At 36.7% G+C, this 22281-nt stretch overlaps 1 protein-coding gene across 1 annotated transcript in view; it reads right to left on the reverse strand.

The window, feature by feature from the left end:
• LOC139120094 (uncharacterized) overlaps positions 1-22281 on the reverse strand; it is a 48522-nt gene that overhangs the window by 13539 nt on the left and 12702 nt on the right. Inside the window, exons 3-17 of the mRNA XM_070684177.1 lie at positions 20265-20421; positions 18709-19037; positions 17516-17596; positions 9492-9661; positions 7273-7369; positions 7028-7071; positions 6242-6353; positions 5474-5578; positions 4732-4832; positions 3993-4085; positions 3206-3279; positions 2622-2715; positions 1677-1765; positions 592-697; positions 41-208 (exon numbers count right to left, since the gene is read on the reverse strand). The gene's annotated coding sequence lies outside the window, so the exon portion shown is untranslated. The remainder of the gene's footprint in view (positions 1-40; positions 209-591; positions 698-1676; positions 1766-2621; positions 2716-3205; positions 3280-3992; positions 4086-4731; positions 4833-5473; positions 5579-6241; positions 6354-7027; positions 7072-7272; positions 7370-9491; positions 9662-17515; positions 17597-18708; positions 19038-20264; positions 20422-22281) is intronic.

A 22281-nucleotide genomic window follows, 5' to 3' on the forward strand; every position in this document is an offset into this window, starting at 1 on the left:
TTTGCCAAATCATGTGATATTGCATAAATCAGGTACCCACCCCTTCCTGCGGTGACCGTGGCGTCATGTTGCCTGACGAAGGCACACTGCTGAAGGCGGAGCCCTCAGACTGGGTGAGTTGGGTTGCAGTGGGTCCGAGGCGACTGTAGTCCTGTGACAACGACAGCGTGAAATCTTCCAATCCCGCTGGCAGTTTTAGAATTTCATACTGCAAAAGTGCAAAATTTATCTACAGTAAGTGTGAAGGGGAAGAATTCAAAGATGTAGTGAAAGAATACTTTCTTATCCTGTTTTTACACCGGCAGTAGAGGATGGAAAAAGCTGGAAAAGATGCAGCTGAAAAAAATATGTTGACAAGTTTGCATCACTGAGCAAATATGTTCAGTACAAAATACATATACATGGCAGTTCTAATGATAACCCTGGGAAGTACTGAAATAAATTTGAAGATCCCACAGTTAAGTTTGGTGGATCTGCATTGTTTTTTTGAACTCACTCTTTCATCATTTTGTATTAAAAAATTCTCGTAAAAACTGAAACAGCACATTCACGGATCACTGGTTATAGGTGAATTGTCATTAAAATTCTTACCTTATCGGCACCAACAGACTGTAAAACTAGTGAAACAAGGTGCTCCCTGAGAACCATCAACCATCTACTGGACTGCTGAAGAAAACATGGCCTCCAACGTTGAGCTCTACAAAGATAGGACAAAGTCACAGAAGTATATCAATGAGACATGAAAATCACACACACATGCATATCCTGATGTATGTGGCTATGAGTAGTGTTTCTATGACATTTGAAAATTTTATCGAAATGTGAAGATATCAAGGTTAAATGCTCTTCAGGAACAGATTTTCAAACTCTTCGATTTTATAATACTTTTCTGATCTACCACTTGTAGCGGCTCATTTTTTAAAGCCCTTGGAGTCAGAAAAATTTTCAACATCTTAATTTTTTTAAATCAAAATTGTCACTTTTCCCCATAGAGCTAACACTGTGATGGAGGCCATTTTGAATTCTACATCGTAGTAAATCTAAAGTAATTTGTTTTTCTAGTTCTAAACTTTGCATCGTGACCCCTCATTTTTATTCTTGATTTGGTAAGAGAACAGCTGAAAATTTTGTTTGGGGGAAGTTTGGGTAAAAGTTTAAGTCTGTCACTTTCACGCTTATCGTGAAGTACGGTTGAAGTCACTGTAGTATGACTCAGTCTCAGGACTCAGGAGCTACTTAAGGTGCACAGTTGCAATGAAACTTTTGTTCCATGTTGTACAAGTGAACTAACAGGCCAAGTGTGGTAGATAGAATTGTACAATTCCTGGGAAGTGTCTGCTTAACTTTTTCACCAATAATTACAGAGTTACGTCATACGTATCGTGACCGAATTATGCTATAGAAATACAGACTTGTTATGAGTGGTGTGGAATTCAATTCAAAGGTACTGCTTATATCCCATCTTGGTAAATAGATACAGAATAAGGAAAATTTTAATCCATTGTGGACTGTTTTCTTGGTGTTCAGTGACTTTCTAATCTGATGACGCTGTAATTTATGAGCAGTTAAGGTTGGTGGCCTTACATTAATGAGCTAGAAAATACCTATTTTAATCTGATCTAGACGACAAACTGGCATAAACCATTCAGGCATATCGTTGATGGCGGAGGACTTACCTGGGTAAAATAAACATGGCCCAGTCTGCATCCAATCGGTTCAGTCTGTAGGCTAAACTCAACATCATGAGATCAATTTCTCCAGAGTCCTGCAAGAAATACAGATGAATGTGTAATTTGCAGAAAAAACGGCACAAGTTTCAATCTGAGAGTGCCCATTGCCTGCAAAGATCCATGGCTCTACATGGGGAATACTGATTCAATAAGTTGCCTGCTTAACTAATCTGAGTTTTGCGACTGCCTGTATATTGTGGACAAAATTTACCAGTTGTCATTTTGTGGAAGATGCACAAAAGGTTTCTCTACAAACTTGACCAGGGTCATTATGTTTTAGTTCGGAAGAAATGCCGTAGCAGACAAGTCCATCTGTGTGAGGACAAACCGAAATCATTTCATCATGGTTTATAGAGTCAAACAAAATTCTGCATGCAGGAATTTTCATTCATTGGTAGATAATTATTGACATAAGTTTTTGGTCTATTTTGTTGTCACATGACCTGACCAAAAGGTCATGAACTCAAGGACGGGTCACTCTGCCAACAAAGCATGTAGCAACAGCCACTGAAAATGCCAGGTAATAAATTATGGTGAGATGAGATCGAAAATTGCAAGATTTTTTAAAGATGTATTGTTAACAATATTGATCGCAGTGATTTAAATAAATACAAAGAATTTGCAAGGGAATACAAAAATCTCAGCCGCTGAATACAAAACAGATGAAATACAGGTACCATTACAGTGACTGTCAGTAAATGAAAAATCACACATCCAGTATATATTAACGCACACCTGAATTTTACATTTCATAGTTCACAAAACAAATGCAAAAACTACTGCATTCATTTCAATGTCATTATGCAATGAAATGATTTCTCTTTCCTGCCATATTTTCCATTAACCAAATTAACTGAATTCTTCAGCTATCGATATCATTGATCAACTCACCTTCTCCTCAGCTGCTATCTCACACAAATGTTTCACATCATCCATTAGAAATTGATAAAAAGCCTTGGCAGCTACTTGCACAATGTTAAAATACCTGCAACAGAATCAAACAGATGCACTTATTATTATATTACTAATACTACAATAATATTAATTTTATTAAATTTCATAAATATTATACTTCATAGAGAAAAAAATCTTATTGTACATCAAACTTGACTTAGTAAGCTGTATATGGTGATTTAGTTTTCTGAAGACCCTAAACTTTTAAATATAATCCTGAGAAATACCATGATAGAATTTCCAGGCTTGTTTAAAAGCTTTGCTTTCCAAACAAAACCTAGGGAGCTACAATCGTGTAAGTGATGAAATAACTACATATGAGCTTTTACTCAATGGTTCATAAACTTTACAGACACTGAATCTTTTCTGTGAGTATATGCAGGTATTTTAATTTTGTATGTGTGATTCAAAACTAGGTGAAATACAGTGAAACACTAAGAAAATTGTTTTGTTTTCCTAGGAATTCTGTATTAAACTCCACTGATTTGTACAGGGATTACCAATCATTAACATCAACTTACGGCTGGAAGACCTCCACATAATACTGTCTGTAATTGCTGATTTCATCACGGATATCAAACAATAAAATATTCAGCTGAAAGAAAAACAAATTCACTGTGTTATTTTTAACAGCAAGCTGAAAACTATGCTCGTTCTGAAAACAAGAACACGACTTAAAATAAAATGCATGATGAATAATGTTTTATGCTAATGCACAGTACTGGTAGTCTAGATATGAAGTAAAAATAGCATGCAACGTATGACATAAACACTGGCACAAAGCACCCGTCTGTTGGTTTCACCCAACATTTATATTGTTGAAATTTCAACAAACAAACAATTCAAATGATAGACTACTCATACATATCTCTATATCAGTGTGCCCTCTAACAAAAGAGATTTCAGGAAACTTTTGAGGCAATTGAAAATTTTGTGAAATTTTCTGTGTCACAATGAATAATTTCCAATTTAACTGAACATTCTTATGGCCCATCAAATAAGTTTAAAGGGCACAATGGTATACATGTTTGTGTTTTGAAATAAAATTGCCATTCATAATGAGTGGACAATTACAATTTACAGACTCCATATAATGACAACATACATTGATACAGTCAATAAAATAAGCCAGGACTCTCTACAATATGGATTTGAACCAGGGAATGACTATGATCGGGTTCCAAGTCCTTTACATGTAAATCTATAATACATATGGGTTTGAAACACTCCTAAGTGGATAACTTACCAGTCTTGGGGACAACGGAGTCGTAAATGTATTCAGATTAAGTATTAAAGTGGATAACTTACCAGTCTTGGGGACAACGGAGTCGTAAATGCATTCAGATTCAGTTCTGTCGTTGCAATCAACTTGTGTCTCTCGTAGGTTAAAGCAAAGCTCTCCTGGAAATGAAACAAGAAGTAGGAATGAATCAAGTAAAGTAGATCTTTCTTTTAATAAGTAGGACTCAGCCCCCAAACCACAGAGATATCCAATGTTAAGGAACAAAAGACATGCACTGTACATAACATCTGAGTAAAATAGCAGACTATATCAAAACTCTGGGATTTTGGTACATTTGCAAGCAAGTCTGTGCTGTCATAAGCACCAGTTATTGTACAAGCAACGTTTGGATAGTAAATTTTTTTATTGTATGTCCATTGTTAATAATGTATTATTGTAAATTGATAATAACAGTTAAAGTTTCTTGCAGAAAGTGAAAATCATTATTCATCGCATTCACTACATTATCACAAGGCTTACTTGTTGAAAGTATTATATTTTGACACTTAGTGCACACATATACAGCACTGTTTGCATAAGTCAGCATTTTAAACCACACTAATGCAGTACACCACAGTATAGAGGGCGTACGATTGACAATAGGTCATAGCACTGCCTGGCACAAAGGCAAAATGTTATGTAATTCTTCCAACACAGCAGATGTTTGTTTTGAAAGCTACGACCTTCAACCTTCGATTGACGCAATTTAAATAGCGCTGTGGAGTACACTCAGTGACAAATGGGGGAAACACAAAAATGCGTTACCTGCATGTATTGTTTCAACCAGTGTTCAACAGAACGTTCCTTCTTTCCAGATAAAACACTCTTGAGACGCAACACACTTGACAAAAGACCTATCAATGATTCTGAAAGTGAAGATATCAATAAATGTAAATATTTCATAAATCATTTTCCTCGAAAATGAATACAATACTCTGTGTTTTATCATATCACTACTTGCTTCATTACTGTAATCTTATTTTATTTTATTTATAATATTCATCCACAGTGGACACGATACGTGTACCGACATAGGATAGGATGACTGAAACAGGTGCGAACCACCTATACAAAGCCAGTCACCCTAAATCAATGAGTATCACTCAAATACATAATCAAAAGTAAAACCTGTCTTGTTAAGACCTGATCACTGTGCATGAAGAGAGCGATGATGTTCTTGGGTCTAAGATTAAGGTTCACATTTTCTTTGTCAAACTTCAGTTTAATTTTTGTTTTGTGCAAACCTTTAACCCTTTGAGTGAGTCTGTATTTTTTTCCACCCAAAGTTAAGTGCAACATTTTACCAATTTTTATAAACTTTTTGTAATTTTTTAGATAATTTTGGACCAAATGAACACAACATATCATTGGCCAGAGTTTTTTATCAAAATTTTGGCAAAAATCTGACAAAAATTGACTGAGGTATATTTTGTAAGGGCAACAACAATTGACTTTGGCGCTCAAAGGGTTAATATTTTCTGCCGGTTTTTTTCCAAATCTCCTTAACCAGTCCATCAGGTGGCTGATTGTCTGGGAACAGTCTTTTAATTCTTGTCAAAGAATTACCACACTGTCCATGCAATAGTATTACTGTTTGCTGCAGAGTATCAAACTGAAAAAGGGAAAAATGCCAAGATGAGAATTTCAATGCCAATATATGCTTGTCGAGTAACAGTCTCCAATTTCTAAGTCAAAACGAAATATTCAGAGTAGGTGTGCAAGATCTCGAGGTGTGAGTCATTAATAGTAAGCAAAGATGCTATGAAGTTTGAGAGATCTTCAACATTTATATGGAAAAATAATGTAATAAATAAACTGGACATCCCTGAACTGATCAACATGATAATTGCAAGGCAAGATTAGAGTACAGAACAAGTCTATATTTGATCACAGCATCACAGTGCCATAGACAAACAAGTCAAAACTGTCCCTCACTTCAATCACCTAGATGCCAATATTTCTGTTAGTGCAAGGAAATCATTTGATATTTCAAGTGCTAGGAAACCAAGCATATTTGGCTTTTTAATGGTTTACACTTGCTTGAAATGAATTTTGAACTTTGAAATCAGAAGGAGAGATTAAATCATAACTTGTAAGTTCCTATTTGTACAGGAATTTATGAGAATTTTATCTACAGTGAGTGACTGTGCATGTCTGTGTGTGTCCGTATGTGAGTGACAGGGGAGGGAGAGGGGGCTGTGGGTGACTGATTTGTAAGTATTTGTAGCAGGCAGGGGTGGGGTTGGGAGGGTGTGTATACAGGAGGGTGACTCACCTCATTTCTGGTCATAACAAGTCTCCCTCTATGGTGTGTATTGACTAAACTGAATACTTGATTGACAGTCTTTGTGATATGCTTGACAAGTCCAACTTCATTCTCAAAGTTACTGTGGACAGAAATTAATGGGAATATTGACACTTAAATGCACATTCCAATGGCACTGTGTGAGTTACTCATACCGATTGCTGTCAGATTCACTCACTGTCACATGAAGGAATATTATTCCATCAATCTGTGACGTCACATATAAGAGACACAACAAGCAGCCCTCCCTAAACAAAGAAAGCATTATTGTTTTTCAAATTATATTTTATCTTTAGTCTATTGTATTAGTGTGTTTGCACACAACCTGAACTTTGACCTTTCATTACAATCTTTTGGCAAGATTTCAATATTCTCAAATGTTACTTTCATATCTATCAGTGTCATATGTATTATTCACACTGTCTATTGTTATCAGTGCTTATTGTTATGGCAACAAAAATGAAGAGAGAGATGAAGTCTATACTTGTAGCTTTTACATATTATGGAATATCGTCCTGTAATGACAAGTCACAATGTCTGTTACAAAAGATGAAATGTCATTTTTTCCAACATCAGATAAAATCATATTCACTGTCTGAAATTGTTTGAACTTCATGTAGTTCAAATGAACTTGAATTCCTACAATTGAACATGCCTCTATACAATGGATAATTAAACCGGATTGCTTTCGAAGTTCTGGTTTGATCCATCTACTTGGAAATGGGGGTGAAAGGGTTAGAGGATGTTGAAGCTAACCTTGCAAGATACTCCAGGTACACAGCTTTCCTGTACAGCTCCCCCTGAAAACAACAATAACGACAGTAAGTCACTTTCCTCCCAGTTGTCATGATTGAAAAGAATAAATCTTCAGTAATATTTGACTCTGATATGATGCTAGATATCAACAGGTTTGATGTACAAGTTCTGTTCAAATATCTCAAGTTTGTACGACACCATACTTGCAGTCAAACATTGAAAGATATTCATACACAATGACTTACCACGCCATATCGAAGACCGAATTCTCTGAGAAGCCTCCGTGAAGATGATGACAGCGGAATGAAAAAGACAGAACTTCTCTTGAAAGAACTCTCAAATCTGAAAATTCACAAAGATAAGACTAGGGTGTCAGTAGCACGATTCAAAGACAAGATTCATGAACCTTGATGATGTCCACTGCAGTAAAAATCGTACAATGAAAACACAGGACTTGAATTTGACCCATTGCAATGGGTTTTGTCATGATAGTAGATCTGTAATCCAGAAAATGATCAAAATGTCTACAAGAAGATGAGAAACTGAGAACTTGTCACTTACAGGCGACCTATCGGCCGATATAGCTCCGCTGTGTTTATGTAGAGAATAACTATTTTTGACACATGTTGATGAAGAAGGTGGAAATCTTTGATAGCTCAATCCAAGTGGCCAGAAAAAAGTGGCTAAAATAGCTGCAAAAATACACAATTGAAGATTTCATCAAAATTTGAATATATCACATTGTATCATCCCTGAGAACACGTCAACCAAATCTATCTGACAAAGAGTTTTTTAAAAGAATGAAATTTTCTGACCAAAAATGGCAAAAATTGCCCCCTCCAATGAAAATTGCAGATTTCACCATAATATCAATATATCATATATCAAAATAATCCCTTGGAATTTGTATACCAAATATCAAAGCTATCAACTTGCAGTTTTTGAGAAACAAATTATTTGACCAAAAATGGCAAAAATTGCTCCCAAAATACTAAATTGCAGATTTCACCATAATTTCAATATATCACATTTACATTAAGTTCATCTGTAGGAACCTGCATATCGAATTTCAAAGCTATCAGACCAGTACAATTTATGAAATACATTTTTTGGCCAAAAATGGAAAAAATTGCCAAAAATATGCAAATCGTAGATTTCATCACTATGTCCATAAATATCATTAAGATCATCTGTAGGAACCTGTATACCAAATTTCAAAGCTATCAGATGAGTAGTTTTGGAAATACACATTTTTTTGACCAAAAATGGCAAAAATTGCCCCAAAATTCAAAATTGCAGATTTCATCATAATTTCAATAAAAATCATTGAATTTATCTATAGGAACCTGTATACCAAATTTCAAAGCTATTAGACCCGTACTTTTTGAGAAACACATTTTTTGACCAAAAATGGCAAAAATTGCCCCAAATATACAAATTTGTATGTAGATTTCATCATAATTTCAATAAATATCATTTAGTTCATCTATAGGAACCTGTATACCAAATTTCAAAGCTATCAGATGAGTAGTTTTGGAAATACACATTTTTTGACCAAAAATGGCAAAAATTGCCCCAAAAATACAGATTTACAGATTTCATCACAAATTCAATACATATTACTTAGTTCATCTACAGAAACCTGTATACCAAATTTCAAAGCTATCAGACAAGTACTTTTTGAGAAACACATTTTTCGACCAAAAATAGCAAAAATTGCCTTAAAAATGCAAATTTGCATATTTCTGCACAATTTGAACAAATCTGAAATAGATCATCCCTAGGCACATATGTACCAAATATCAAAGCTATCTGACTGGTAGTTTTGAAGAAGAAGATTTTTAAAGATTTTTTTACCAAAAATGACAAAAATTGCCTTAAATACAAATATGCAAATTTCACGACAATTTGAACAAATCTAACTGAGGTCACAATAAATAAACTACATATCAAATTTCAAAGCAATCGGACAAGCGGTTTCAGAGAAGAAGATTTCTTGACAAAAAACAGGAAAAATTGCCCTTAAAATACAATTATGCAAATTTCACCACAATTTGAACAAACTTGAGTGAGGTCACTCCTAGAACCTCCATACCAAATTTCAAAGAAATCTGACTTGCGGTTTCAGAGAAGAAGACCATTGTTGACGGACGGACGGACGGACGGATGACGACGGACAATCATCCTATCAGATAAGCTCCGCGTCTCTGACAGCGGCGCTAAAAATACAATATAAAACCTCTTTTGACACATTTAAATGAAACAATTACGAATTTACATGAATTCCACACAGTGATGTCACAACTGTTTTTAAAACACTCTCATTCACACATCAGACTGTATGAAAAATATTTATAAACATCTTAGCTCAAAGTCTTATCAATGGCACCACTATATGTACATCTTAACTTCCATTCTGATATGCCCACGTGTCTCTTTCCCACTAAGGTATTCCATTCATTACCTGAGCAGTTTGTTCATGAGGGCGTTGTACTCTTCATGCCTGTTAAACCAGTACGTAGGCTTTGCCATGGCGCTATGTGGGGCAGGCAGTGCAAAATGCCAGAATTTGTTGATCAGCCCACTGATTTTGCTTCTCTCCATTTGCTGCCATTGATCATAAGAATTACGACTCTGTTTGTGCGTGGGGGAAAAAATGAAAGGTTTCTTTTCAGAAAGTTGTCTCTCTTTGACATAGTCAGGTTCTGGTAGAACGATTGTTGTGATTGTGCGATTGGACATAAATTTCCGGAAATGACATGAAAGAGTTTGTGGCTGGTTTAGAATGTGATTCGTGAGGTGAATCCTCCCCAGTGTCTGGAGGTCAACTGGGTTCATAGCTTGAGATCTGTTGTTTGTGCTATGCTTACAGCTATGATAATCCATAGACAGTAGAGGGGGGGAAGATTCCCCCTCTACTGTCTATGCTGGAAGTAATCACTTGTAAACAACTCACAGCTATTTTGCATAGTCACATCACGCGATATGCCTGAGATCGCGAGATTTTTTATGGGGATAATCTCGTTACCGGAATCTGATTTAAGGATTACAACATTGGTTACTTGAAAAGAAATGTGGCAGAGACGCGTCCGTCTTCCCCCCCTCTACTGTCTACGGATAATCAAAGTAAGACTTAGGTGGACACAGTGCGCCAAAAGGAATGCATTGGAAACATGGTATGGAAGCAAAAATAACTGAAAAAGGTATTTATCCATACTTGTATATGCTGACTATAAATGCAAGATACTAGACCGATTAGTATCAATTTATGCAAATTATATTAATGAGCATTGTTTTGGTATTAAAATTTTATGCTAATGATTCTTTATCAATGTGGAATATTCATCTGCCCCGAATTGTGCATTATATATATATATATATATATACTGAACACAAAGTTGTATTATACTTGTAATGTTAAACACAAGTCATTCATCAATGTTGTACTTGTTCAAAATCAGGGTATTCAACTTTGACATTTGGTCCACATAAAGTGCATTATATATAGATATGCAAATGAACTAATTATGATATGCACACCCATCATACTTCAAGCATGACGAAATGTCAGTATGATGTAAACATGTTATATTCAATAAACTTTTCGCACATGTGTAAGTATGTCTGACACATCTTGAAAGTCTCATCAAATCCACTCCATTCAGTTTTGTTCATGGCCTAATTATAGAATGTCATTATGTAATTGAGCTAATTATGATATATTATTCCCATCAACTTCAAGCATGATTTAAAGTGAGTATGGCCATTGTAGCTTAGAAGTCTGATCAAATTCAGTAGATTCACTTTCGACATAGAGCCTGAATACAGAATTTCAACCTGTGGCCTAATTTCAGAAATTAATTAAAATGCAACTGAACTGATAATAATAGGAATCTCCTGCTCATAAATCTTTTAAGAAAAATAGACGAAAGTATGATCAATATACAGAAGAGGTCTCATGAACATTGATGAACCCAGTATTGATATACAGTCAAATTACAGAAGTTCATAAAATATGCTAATCAGCTAGTAAGGCCAAAAAAAAAAAAAGAAATGTTTCTGGTCAGGCCTTTCTTTAAAAAATGGTGCGGCGACGCGGCTTTTTTTTTTTTTTTTTTTTATCCTCCTCCTCAAGGGAGGGAGCAGGGTCAGTTAAAGCGCCAAAGCTTAGCGGCTAATTTGCATAATCATTTGCATATCATTAATTTATATTTGCATATGGATGTAAGCTTGCACATGCATCCACACATACATGTACACTCACAACAAAATGCAATGGTAACACACAAGTGTGCAGTTTGAACATCATGGAAACTCTTTATTACACTTAAATAAATCATCACAGTATTGTAATTACAATTGCAATTAAAACAGAAGATTCAGATTGAAACTTTGAGAGCAAGAAATGGTTCTTCTGATTGGAGTTTCATTAATACATATATTGCTAATAAATTGTCAAAACTTGCCAACAAAGAGCAATTCAAATGCAATTGAGTTTTATATCATTTTTGAACGACAAACACCGCGAATAATTTTTCATCACGGGGATAGATTTCAACCAGCGGCCCCCCCCCCCCCCCCCCCCCCCCCGCATAACTTCTACTTCCACTGAACATCGTCGTTCGATTCTTGATTTTAAAAATACCACCAAGATGATCACAAGACATGAACTAAGTACAACTAGAATCCCTCGAAAATCAGGTGTAAAATCTTTCAGAGAACGTGTCAGAGTGGAACCAAACGCGACGCCAGGATCAATGTCAACACCTTAAAAACCTGTCGACCAACATGGCCGCCGCCATATTGAAAGTTATGCAATGTGAACTCGATCCGATCGTGATCGTACTCAGACAAAACTCATCGTTGTACAATCATAATCAACCTCACCAGTCAACTCTTGTTTCTTTTGCGGTCCATTTCGTTGATCAAAGCATGGGAATGTGATCAAAGGCCCTGCTAGTGCTACACCGCCTACCTCTGTGAACACTTGTCCGCGATGTAGGCCTATACCCTATACTGTCTTTGTTGGTCGTAATAGTCGTTCTGGAATGAAAATTTGTGAACAACCCAGCCGATTCTTCTATTGTTTTAACGTTCCTCTCAACACTTCCGGACAACTTATCTGATGCATACCATACTTCACACCTTCCACTCTTTCACCAGGTTAAAAGTTGCAGTGAGCGCTTATGTGTAGATAATGCATGCATCAGCTGGTAGCTACGCAGAGCGTGTGAACTAAAGGATGGCGGGAATATTTTAAAGCGTAGCGGGGAGAATCAAGGCGTAGCGGGGGGGGGGGGGGGGAGAGGCGAAAGCGTAGCGGGACCGCTATGGCCTGGGGATAACACTGAGTTTTGTAGTTTTATCAATATAGTAACATTTAAACTGTTCATGCAGTCACTGATCATGTGCCCCAAAGAATTTTCTTTCTCTTCAGCCGTTTTGGTTTCGTGTTTTATAGTAATCAGTATGTAGTTTGCCACTGCCGCCGGCCTCAAACCAGGAAAAAAAAGGGTGACGCGCTGTTGTTCAAGTGACGCGCGCGCTGACCAGAAACATTTCATTTTTTTTTTTTGGCCTAATAAGAATCTTGTGCTCATAAACTTTCAAAATTACTAGACCTTAGTAAGACCAATCAATAGTAAATGTCTGGTCAAAACTTGGCACTCAGTATTGACAGATAGCCTAATTACAGAAATTCATTAAATATGCAAATGAGCTATTAATTAGACTTCTATGCTCATCAAACTTACAACATAACTAGATCAATTAATAGCAGAGGTCCAGTCAAAATCTGTGCCCTCAATATTAATATATGGCCTAATTATAGAAATTAATTAAATATGAATGGTTTTTAAAGACGCCCATTGGTTATAAATACCGGATTACATGAGAGGATGCTTATTATGCAAAGAGACGCCGTGCGAGTAGCTTGAACTGAGAGCTCCACAGATTGCGTTTTTTTGCGTGTTTTTTATGAAAATTTATGAAATGGGAATGCTCTACAGCAGAGGAAATACCTGATCAATACATAACGACTCCATATTTTCTAAACCGATAAGTTTTCAGGACAATTTTAGTGAGTAATTGTGTGTGACCAGTGAGAACGTCGACCCAGGGGACGCCGATTGGGATTTGAATACCACTGTCAATCAAACCTTGTGCAAAGTCAGACACGAGTTAGCTTGATGTGTACCTAGTGTCGATTAGCATTCGCCTTATCTGCTAATGGTGACTAAAATAAATAAAATATGTGTCAAGATTTCCAGTGTCGAAAGACGCGCGCAATAGTTTCTTCACAGTTCTCCAACTTTTGCACCTACCCGCCGCATTGCTGGGGATAAAAAACGTGATCAGACTACATTCAAGTCGATTACGTCTCAGTAACCGTGGACACGGTCCCTCCACAAGACGTGCCGTGTAAAAAGAAAAGGTATTATCGGGTTCTCTCTTACTGGAAAGTTTGAGGGCCCTGAAAAGGGCCGTTTAGTTTGGTTTTGTGGCTTCTACCGTACACCCCCAACAATGGCAAATGTGTATGGTACACCGGGCAAATTTGGATATAACGATCGGACAACAAAAGTCACACAAATGGGCATATCAGCTAGTTCTCTTCTTTTGACGAGTACGTCATCGGCCTGCATCAGATGCTGTTTTCGGGCCAAATATCGCTCATCACGCCAAGCATGTGTCCGGTCAAGGATATCCCAATACTTCCGACAGAGTCGGAGTCAGATAGACGCGTTGTCATTGCCAAACTAATGATGCTAAACTCAGAATGACAAATCAAGAAATGTTCAATATCCCGGCACAGAGGTGTGAAGCGGTACGGTATCCGTGTATAGTTTCCCATGGAGTGTCGTTTGTACCTCTGTGAGTCTACTAATAAACGAAATGTTTATTTGACCATGGAGCTAAAAAAGGATGATTTGACTTCCTCTGTTTCGTTCCGCCGTCACTTCGAGTGTACGTAGCCTCGTGAGCAAGTGCCATCTTATCGATAACCGACGCCATGCAGTTCCGCTGCATATCGATCAAAGTTCATTACGTCTGAGAAATTTTAAATTACGAGATTTCCTGTCCGAGTTTTCGAAATGCATCTGATTTTTGTACTTTTTTGGTTACAATTCAAACAAAGTCTCGCAACACAAATTGGCAAATAATGTAATACACGATGATCTGGACTTGTTTCTAACTTCTGACCGCCATCTTGGCCTCATAAAAGTTTTACGTTGGGCTGGTTGAGTACGTCGGGATAACCCGGGATCATGGTTCAATCTTCAGGAAATACTCATTTTATGTTATTTCGACACCGATGTTTCCAAATTTAATAAAACATTACTTCTAAGAATTTGAGAGATTCGAACGATGCAGATTGTGTTTTTTACATACCAGTATATTGACTTGTAATTTTGTGGATCGAGGCATAGAGAGTATGGGGGAAGATGGTCGAGGACACTGTCCGCATCCGGCGCCAAGCGACACACTGCCGGAATCGGTGAAATCTGTAACTCGAACGCACCAAGTATGGTGAAAACACCTCATGCCAAAATGTACGTTCTCCGACGTGCTCATCGACGTTCGACGTGAATTTATGTTTGTAAATCTACTAATATAGCGGCGTTTGACGCAAAACGATGAAAGCGATACTATATTGACAGGGTGGAGTACCCACTAATGCGCGATCCTGGGATTGAGAACGGCGGCTTTAAGTTATGACTGGAACAAAATCAGTTAACGGACGGATAAACACACACAAGCACATGCACACACACATATAGATTGTTGATAGGGACTGTTGATGACATCCTACATGCTGTTTCCATCATTTAACCATCCGACCATTTCAAACTAAAAGTCTACCAATCATTTTTCAGTTCCTGTCAACTTTGTTATTTTCAGTCACGTACACAAAACTTATTACGGATTATGGATGCATCTAAGAAAGAAAGAACAATACAAACTAATATTGACACAAATGGGCGTGTTGATGTTCTGCCTGGCTGCAACTACACTGGTACCTATTTATATCCATTATCTGGAAAGTGACTTCTTAATTTTGACAGACGTCCTAGATACAGGACACAGCGTCCTTTCAATAATAATACACCTATGCTCTCTGAGTCTGAAAGGAACTCGGGCGACACTACCTAGATTGTCACATCATATTCGAAGCTCAAGTGGCTACAACCTGTGATGTATTTTCCGCAGCTTTTGTGTGTTTGTGAATACAATTTCCTGTCCCACCTCTTGAAATGGCGACTGTTCAACTCGTCATTAACTCAGCCTGTGTGCGTTTTGATGTCCCTGGTATTTGTTGACAACTGAATTTCAGTCTGGACTACTTTTCATTGGTCCAAAAAATAACACTATCTATTGTACACACTGTATTATGTTCACAAGTTTAACCTGGTATGTGTTTCCATATAATTTTAAGAGGTAGAATGATTCAATGTTTTGTATTTTATAGAACAAAAACCATTAAAAATCATCAAAAGTTACAGCAGTTGTTCCTTTCGACACATACTGAGCCCCAGCATTGTCATAGTTTACAGCAGTATGGCTGATGGATTCAGTGTGGCTGTTAATGGTTATATGAGGCACTGTCACAATCCACTGTCTCTATAGTTTCTCTATATTATGGTATCTGAATGATCTCCTCATTGTCTTTACATCTCTGATACACAGTAAAAACCTCGCTGAACCAAAGTTTTCCATGCACAAACCAAAATATATGCTTTAGCAAATATCATTTAAAATTCAGAAGACTATGTTTAAATTTTATTCTCTTATCATCTTGTTTTGTTTACGATTATTTACATACTACTTATCATACATTTATACTTTACATTTTCTGCATCCAATCATGATTGAAACAGAAGGCTAAATATTCTCTGCCTGTCAGAATTAAAATTTTATATTTGCTTGGAGTTAACTTTTATAAACAGGTATTTTTACACCCACACCAACACACAGCATTGTCAACTATCAAAGTCCAGTTGGAGTTGGTACTCAACACTCTGCCATCTTTCAGCTTCCACGGACACAAGTGTGCCCAAAATGTCCATTTGAGCACTCTTTTTGAGTCAGTTTGAAAATTTTATCATAACCTTGGCACAGGACTGATTAAAGGATATCTCCGAAAATTCCAAAAGGAACTCAAAGAGTCAAGAAATCTGTAAAATCATTTTATGTTTGACAGTACATTGTTGAGATATGCTCAAAATCTGTGCCAACTTATATGCGGAAGATCTAACGCACTTGAATATTCTCTGCTAAAAAATTTGCAGGAATAACTTCCATTATGTAGCACTTGTTACACTAGATGGGTGAAGCCAGGTCAGTCCACTACCTTGCCCTGTGTATCAAAGTCTGGTGGAATTCACCTTTGAAGTGGCAGCTATCTAACTTTATTGGGTAGGCCATTCAAATAAAGATATTGACTCATTGTAAACTATCTCAAAGTACACATTCTACATTCCAAAGCTCATCAAAATACACAATGCAATCACACACACAAGACAACATACATTAATGCGTATGAGATCTGTAATAAGGGAATATGGAATAGGGCCGTTCACAGTTTACGTCACTGTTCTCTAATTAATATGCAAAAATAAATATTTGTCCGCATTTTCAGATAACGCTTTTGAAAATTACGCATGCAAGAACGACGAAAATACATCTCAGTGGGTGACTGCTAGTGTAACAATGAATACTAAAAAACATATTCACGACTCTGAGTATTAGCTGCAAAAACGGCCATGTATGCAACATTGATAAAATTTGTCCGCATTTCAAGCTGCGTGTGCGATGTCGCGCGCGTACAGCTATATTTAGAAACAAACCTGTAACCGTGAACAGCGCTATTGGTCAATGTCTACAGAGCTTCACATTATGTGATACCTTACCTTTTTACATTTCTAAAACATTAACCCTTGAGTGCTGTAATTTTTCCAACCAAAATTTAAATGCAACATTTTACTAATTTTTTAAGTTTTTCAGTCATTCTTTTGAAAATTTTGGACCAAATGGACAGCACTTTTCATAGACTTCAATTTTTGGTCAAAATTTTGGTAAAATTCCGAACAAAATGTTTAGACCTGACAAAAATTGTGTGGAACATAATTTATGCAGGAGACGAAAATTGACTTTGTCTGTCAAAAGGTTAATACAACTACTTGCATGGGCAGACACACTGGTCAAGGTTGAGCTACCTTTTTGCAAAAAAAAAAAATAGATGGAAAACTAGTCTTATTAAGGTTATATTTACCGTTTGCTCTTCACTTTCAATGATTGTTTTTACACATTTATCATGTTCACTTTTTGTTTTTACTTTATGTTGTTTGAATGCAGTAAGCAGCAGAGCGATATAATTTCATTGTGCTATAAAAGATGGCAAACATGCCATTTGTGGGAAACAAAAGATTTTAATTATGGTAATCAATAAAAACGTTTGTTATTTTATGTATTGTGAATAAAACTTACCAGAAATGCCTGGGGACTGTAATATGGGTGTCTGTTGTTCTCCAATATGGCAAGCTGGCTGACTAGTTCCTCTACAAGCAGCTGTGGAAAGACCAAAGTGTAAAATAAACTTCCTGAATACTTTGGATTATTTCATATTCTAAATCTCATTTCACAAATAAAAGTTCATCTACTGATTGCATGGCTGCACACTATTTGTCAATATTATTATCCATAGTTCAACCTGCACATCCAATATTCCCAGTAAACAGGTCCACGCACACCATGATAACAGTGGGTTTGGACCAAACCACGGTGGTGAAATGGTTACATTAAGGGGTAGCTGCTGGTCGCCTATATTCAGTGATGCAGCACAGTTATGATTTTGGGTGATGACAGAGATAATGTAAGTATGGAAAGAGGGCGTGTGTGAGCACTATTATGAACATTAACTGGTGTGTGGTAACTTGGTTCACAGACATCATAGCTGGACAAGCTCTGAGTTCTCTTGGGCATTTTCTTCAGCTGCTGGCCATTATTTATGGCACATCATTAAAAATTTGATGTTCGTGGGGTGCTGAAATGCTGCAAAACAAGTGATATCACAGACAAGTATGCACAAATCAACTTTCCACACTGTACAGCTTGTCTGATACTCTGATCTGGTCTAGATTTTATTCAAAACAACAGTCTACAAACAGAGGAGCAAGCTGAAGCGTATGAATTCAACTGAGTGAGAGGCATACTGTTGACATTAATTTTGGTCATTGTCGCTTAATCTGACAAGTTATATCCATTTTTCTGGCCATATTGGAAATATATTCCACTATCAAATGTCTGAATCAGCCATGCTTCAATGACAAAATGTGGAAATACTTTGACAACAGCACTTCATCAATGAAACAAAGATATCCTAAAAATATTAGTCAAAGGATGGTGACTATGATCCTTTGAATAATGCTAATAATGCATTTAAAACGCAATTTTTAGACTCTCACTTCTCCTGGCTCTGTATGACAGAAATAAAGTCTTGTAATCTGTGGACAGTAGTTGTGGGGCTGCATCCACCTGTACACCCCTAATTCCATGTAGACAGGTCCAAACTCACCATTGATGACAATGGGCTTGGGCCAAACCATGGTCTTGAAAGGGTTAACAGTGCCTCATGATAGTTTACATGTTACCTACTATCAAAACAATAGAGCTGTCAATACCTTAGCCGGAGCTCTCCGTCCCATTGCCTCCATGATGATATCACTGTAATACTGGTGTTTTTCCGGAGTCAGTCCAAAGGCTTGCCGGACCAACTCAAACAGGGTCTCCGCTTGTATGGGGGAGGTGCCTTCATCGGAGTCAGTTTCAGTCTGGGAGTCTCTCTCCTGACTTGACGATGTTGATTGCAACGATGATGTTGAAAGCGTCGTGAGCGTATTCACATTTGTTCTAAGTGGTGTGGTAGGAGGAGTGTAGGCTGATGGTGGGTCGGGGGCTCCGGTACAGGGAATTCAGAGCAGAGGAAAGCATGCTTGTAAACTTGAAATTCCTTTGTGAAATGAAAACAATGAGAATTGTCATCTATACAGGAACATCCAAGGTCACCCATATACCGTATACAGGTATAAGTACCACTGGATTTGCAAAAAATAAAAAACTGCCATCTGCTAACTGTGAATGAACAAGCCAAAAATATCTTGACCAAAGACTATTGATTGTAAATTTTATGGTTGTACATACGTTTACTTTTACAAGGGAGTTCTATTAATTGAACAGAGTAAATGCATTTATAACCCTTGATATTTTAGATTTTTATTACTTTTTTCAAAACAGGCCAGTTTGTAAAATACTTCATAACTCAAAAGAAGAAATCACAAAAAAGAAACAGATAGCTAAATTGTCCAGCCAGTACATTTCTAAAGATGCCAAAATTACTTGAAACCAATGACCACGTAAAGATCAAGGAAAAAGAACTGAGTGACTTATGAATCTAAAACAGAGAATAATTTCAGCTGTTATGAAACTAAGTGTAGCACAATCAAAAAATATATTTTGGGGGCTTCAGTATTCTGAAGGTAAATGAAGGTTGGTTGGTAATTAGGCATAACACATCAAACAACCGCCAGGTAACACATGTTAATTCACCCACACAATCTGGTGACAATGAACTTTAGTCTCAAAACAACTGTGACTCCATTGTCCCATACATCAGTGTGTTATCTGAATAACAGATTGCTTACTGATTACCCAGATACAACAATGACAATGTTTTTGACGTTGAGTGTTTGTGCGACCAGGATTATATTTTGAAAGGAAGGACACCACATCAGTCTGTGAAGCCAGCTGTTTGCATTTAGCCTTTTTTAAATTGACAGTATAGTTGGAGAAAAATGGAATTACTGCAATGAGGATAAAACTGACTTTTATAATAAATTCACTTTATCTAAAATTTCACAATTTGTACAAACTTTGTTACGATCATTGAATTCTTTTACCCTCATTCAATGAAGTACACTATAATTGACATAAAGAATTACTCTTCAAATTCTATTTTCTCTCAGTTGCATGAACTTACACATTGTGCATTTTGAACTACGAACTCTTTTTGTGAGTCAAAGTGAAATACAACAGCATGATCATTATAGATATCCGTGATCTCAACCCCCTAGTTTGCTGCAAAACTATTCAAAGTACACCCATTCTATTAAACAAATAAGGTTTAAATTTCCCCTTTTTATGAATGAGAGAGTACTGAGAATTTTCACTTCTAGCTCACCTTATCACTGAGTTGTTTTGTTGATGATGACAGTTCCACCGACTGGGAAGACATGGCCCCTTCCTCAATTCCAGAGTCCCTGCCATCATTCCGGACCAGTCGGATGTTAGTGAGGGATGTCTTGGGCCCGGCTAGGCTCATGCAACATTTCCTAGCCCTAGTATAGGACACAACATACTTGTAAGCAAGCAAACAAGACAATTACAGATATATGTACAATACACATAAAAACTAACAGCAACCCTCCAAAACCACAACAGCGAAAAATTGAATGACTGTAAATTCAGAATAACATTTTGAATATCACGATTACTGAATGTTTTTGTTATAGATGACTGATTTTTTTTTTGCAAAATAAATAAGTGGCTTAAAAGTTAAAGCATGTATGTGATCATAATTTCTCCAACCACTGTAATGTGATATTCTACATTATATCACACCAGTATATTGATGGTGCTAATGCAGCGATCTGATTGGTCCAGACGTGAAAAGATCCATGGTATATTCGTTGGTATATTCGTATATTCATGGTATATTCGTGAACTCTCGGCAAGTGCACAAATCCTTTTTTGACATTTCATCCTAGACTTTCAATATACTGTTATGATATAATAGCGATAAAGCACACCCAGCAACAATATACCATGAGATTTTAACCACTCCACTTCATATACAATGTATGCACTCGCTATCGCTCGTGCATATATGTTGTGAACTGGTCAAAATCTTGTGGTATATCATCGCTCGGCTGGGGTGCTTTATTGCTTAAATATCTTGCTTTGTACATTTTCATTTTATATCAGGCACTCTTTCTGTGTTAAGGGAAGACCTTTTCCAATTTCCAAAGGAAGCCATGTTTATTTCATGTACCGGTACATATGTAGGTCATGCAGAGAGAGGGTCAATGCCTGGAGGAATGAACTTTTCAATGAGGTCATCACTTTTTATTAAGCAACCACCCTTTATTGGCATGTCAACACTTGTAACACGAATTAAAAACTATCTACTGCTGATTGACCAATCAGAGTGCTCAATTCAGGGTGTTTTATCTACCAGCAAAGCCTTGGTCACCAAATTCCAGAAACGAATGACAGCGCCGTAGTAAAGTACTGTCCAATCAAAAGTGAACATGTCATATTCTGTAGACATCTGGTACGTTTTAGTATTCAATTTTGGTAACACAGCGGAAACCAGATGCGACACAAAATCTGCTGTGCCCTAGGGCATTTATATAATGTGCCCTAGGGCATTTATAGGATGTTCCATTACATTGGAAGGCTATTTCACAAATAAAAGTTTTAATTCATATCCTAAACATGTTACATTGACAAAGGGGACGTTTGACGTAAACACATTGAAAACGAAAATATATCAGTTAGGGGCGATAGTTTTTAAGTCGGATAAAACCCTCGTACTCAGGCTCTTCTGGTATATAAAGTCAAACCCTACGATAAAATCTCTCGGCCTGCGGCCTCGACATTTATCGTTGGGTTGGACTTTATATACCAGAAGAGCCCTCGTACTCGGGCTTTATCCTATACTTACGCACCACTGTTTGCTGGGGGAGTTCTGAAAACCACTGTTAGAAAGGGTTATAGTTTGTCCATAACTAAGAAACTCACTATGTATTCTTTTTTTATAAGTTTTAAAATTTTTATAAAATAATAAAAAAAATAAAATTATTAAAAAATATTTAAAAAGAAATTTAAAAAACTCACTATATGTTCTTTGTGAGGAGTTTATACTGACTGCACATACAGCTAACTTGTTCACAAACAATCAGAGATATCAATACCTTGCTTGTACCATGTAACACAAACTTTCAAGAGGAACTGTTAAAATGACACTGTCGGTGATTGAATATATGCTTGTATTTACATTTGTAAAGGTCTGCCTAAACACAACACTGGGCAACTAAGATGGGTACATGATCATTTTGAGATGGTTTATTATGGCCAATCAATATTTATATGTATTTTTCTTTCCTTTTTAAAAGTAAAAATGTTTGTCCAGTATT

This window comes from Ptychodera flava, chromosome 20 (genome assembly GCF_041260155.1).
Source record: "Ptychodera flava strain L36383 chromosome 20, AS_Pfla_20210202, whole genome shotgun sequence".
Taxonomy (NCBI): domain Eukaryota; kingdom Metazoa; phylum Hemichordata; class Enteropneusta; family Ptychoderidae; genus Ptychodera; species Ptychodera flava.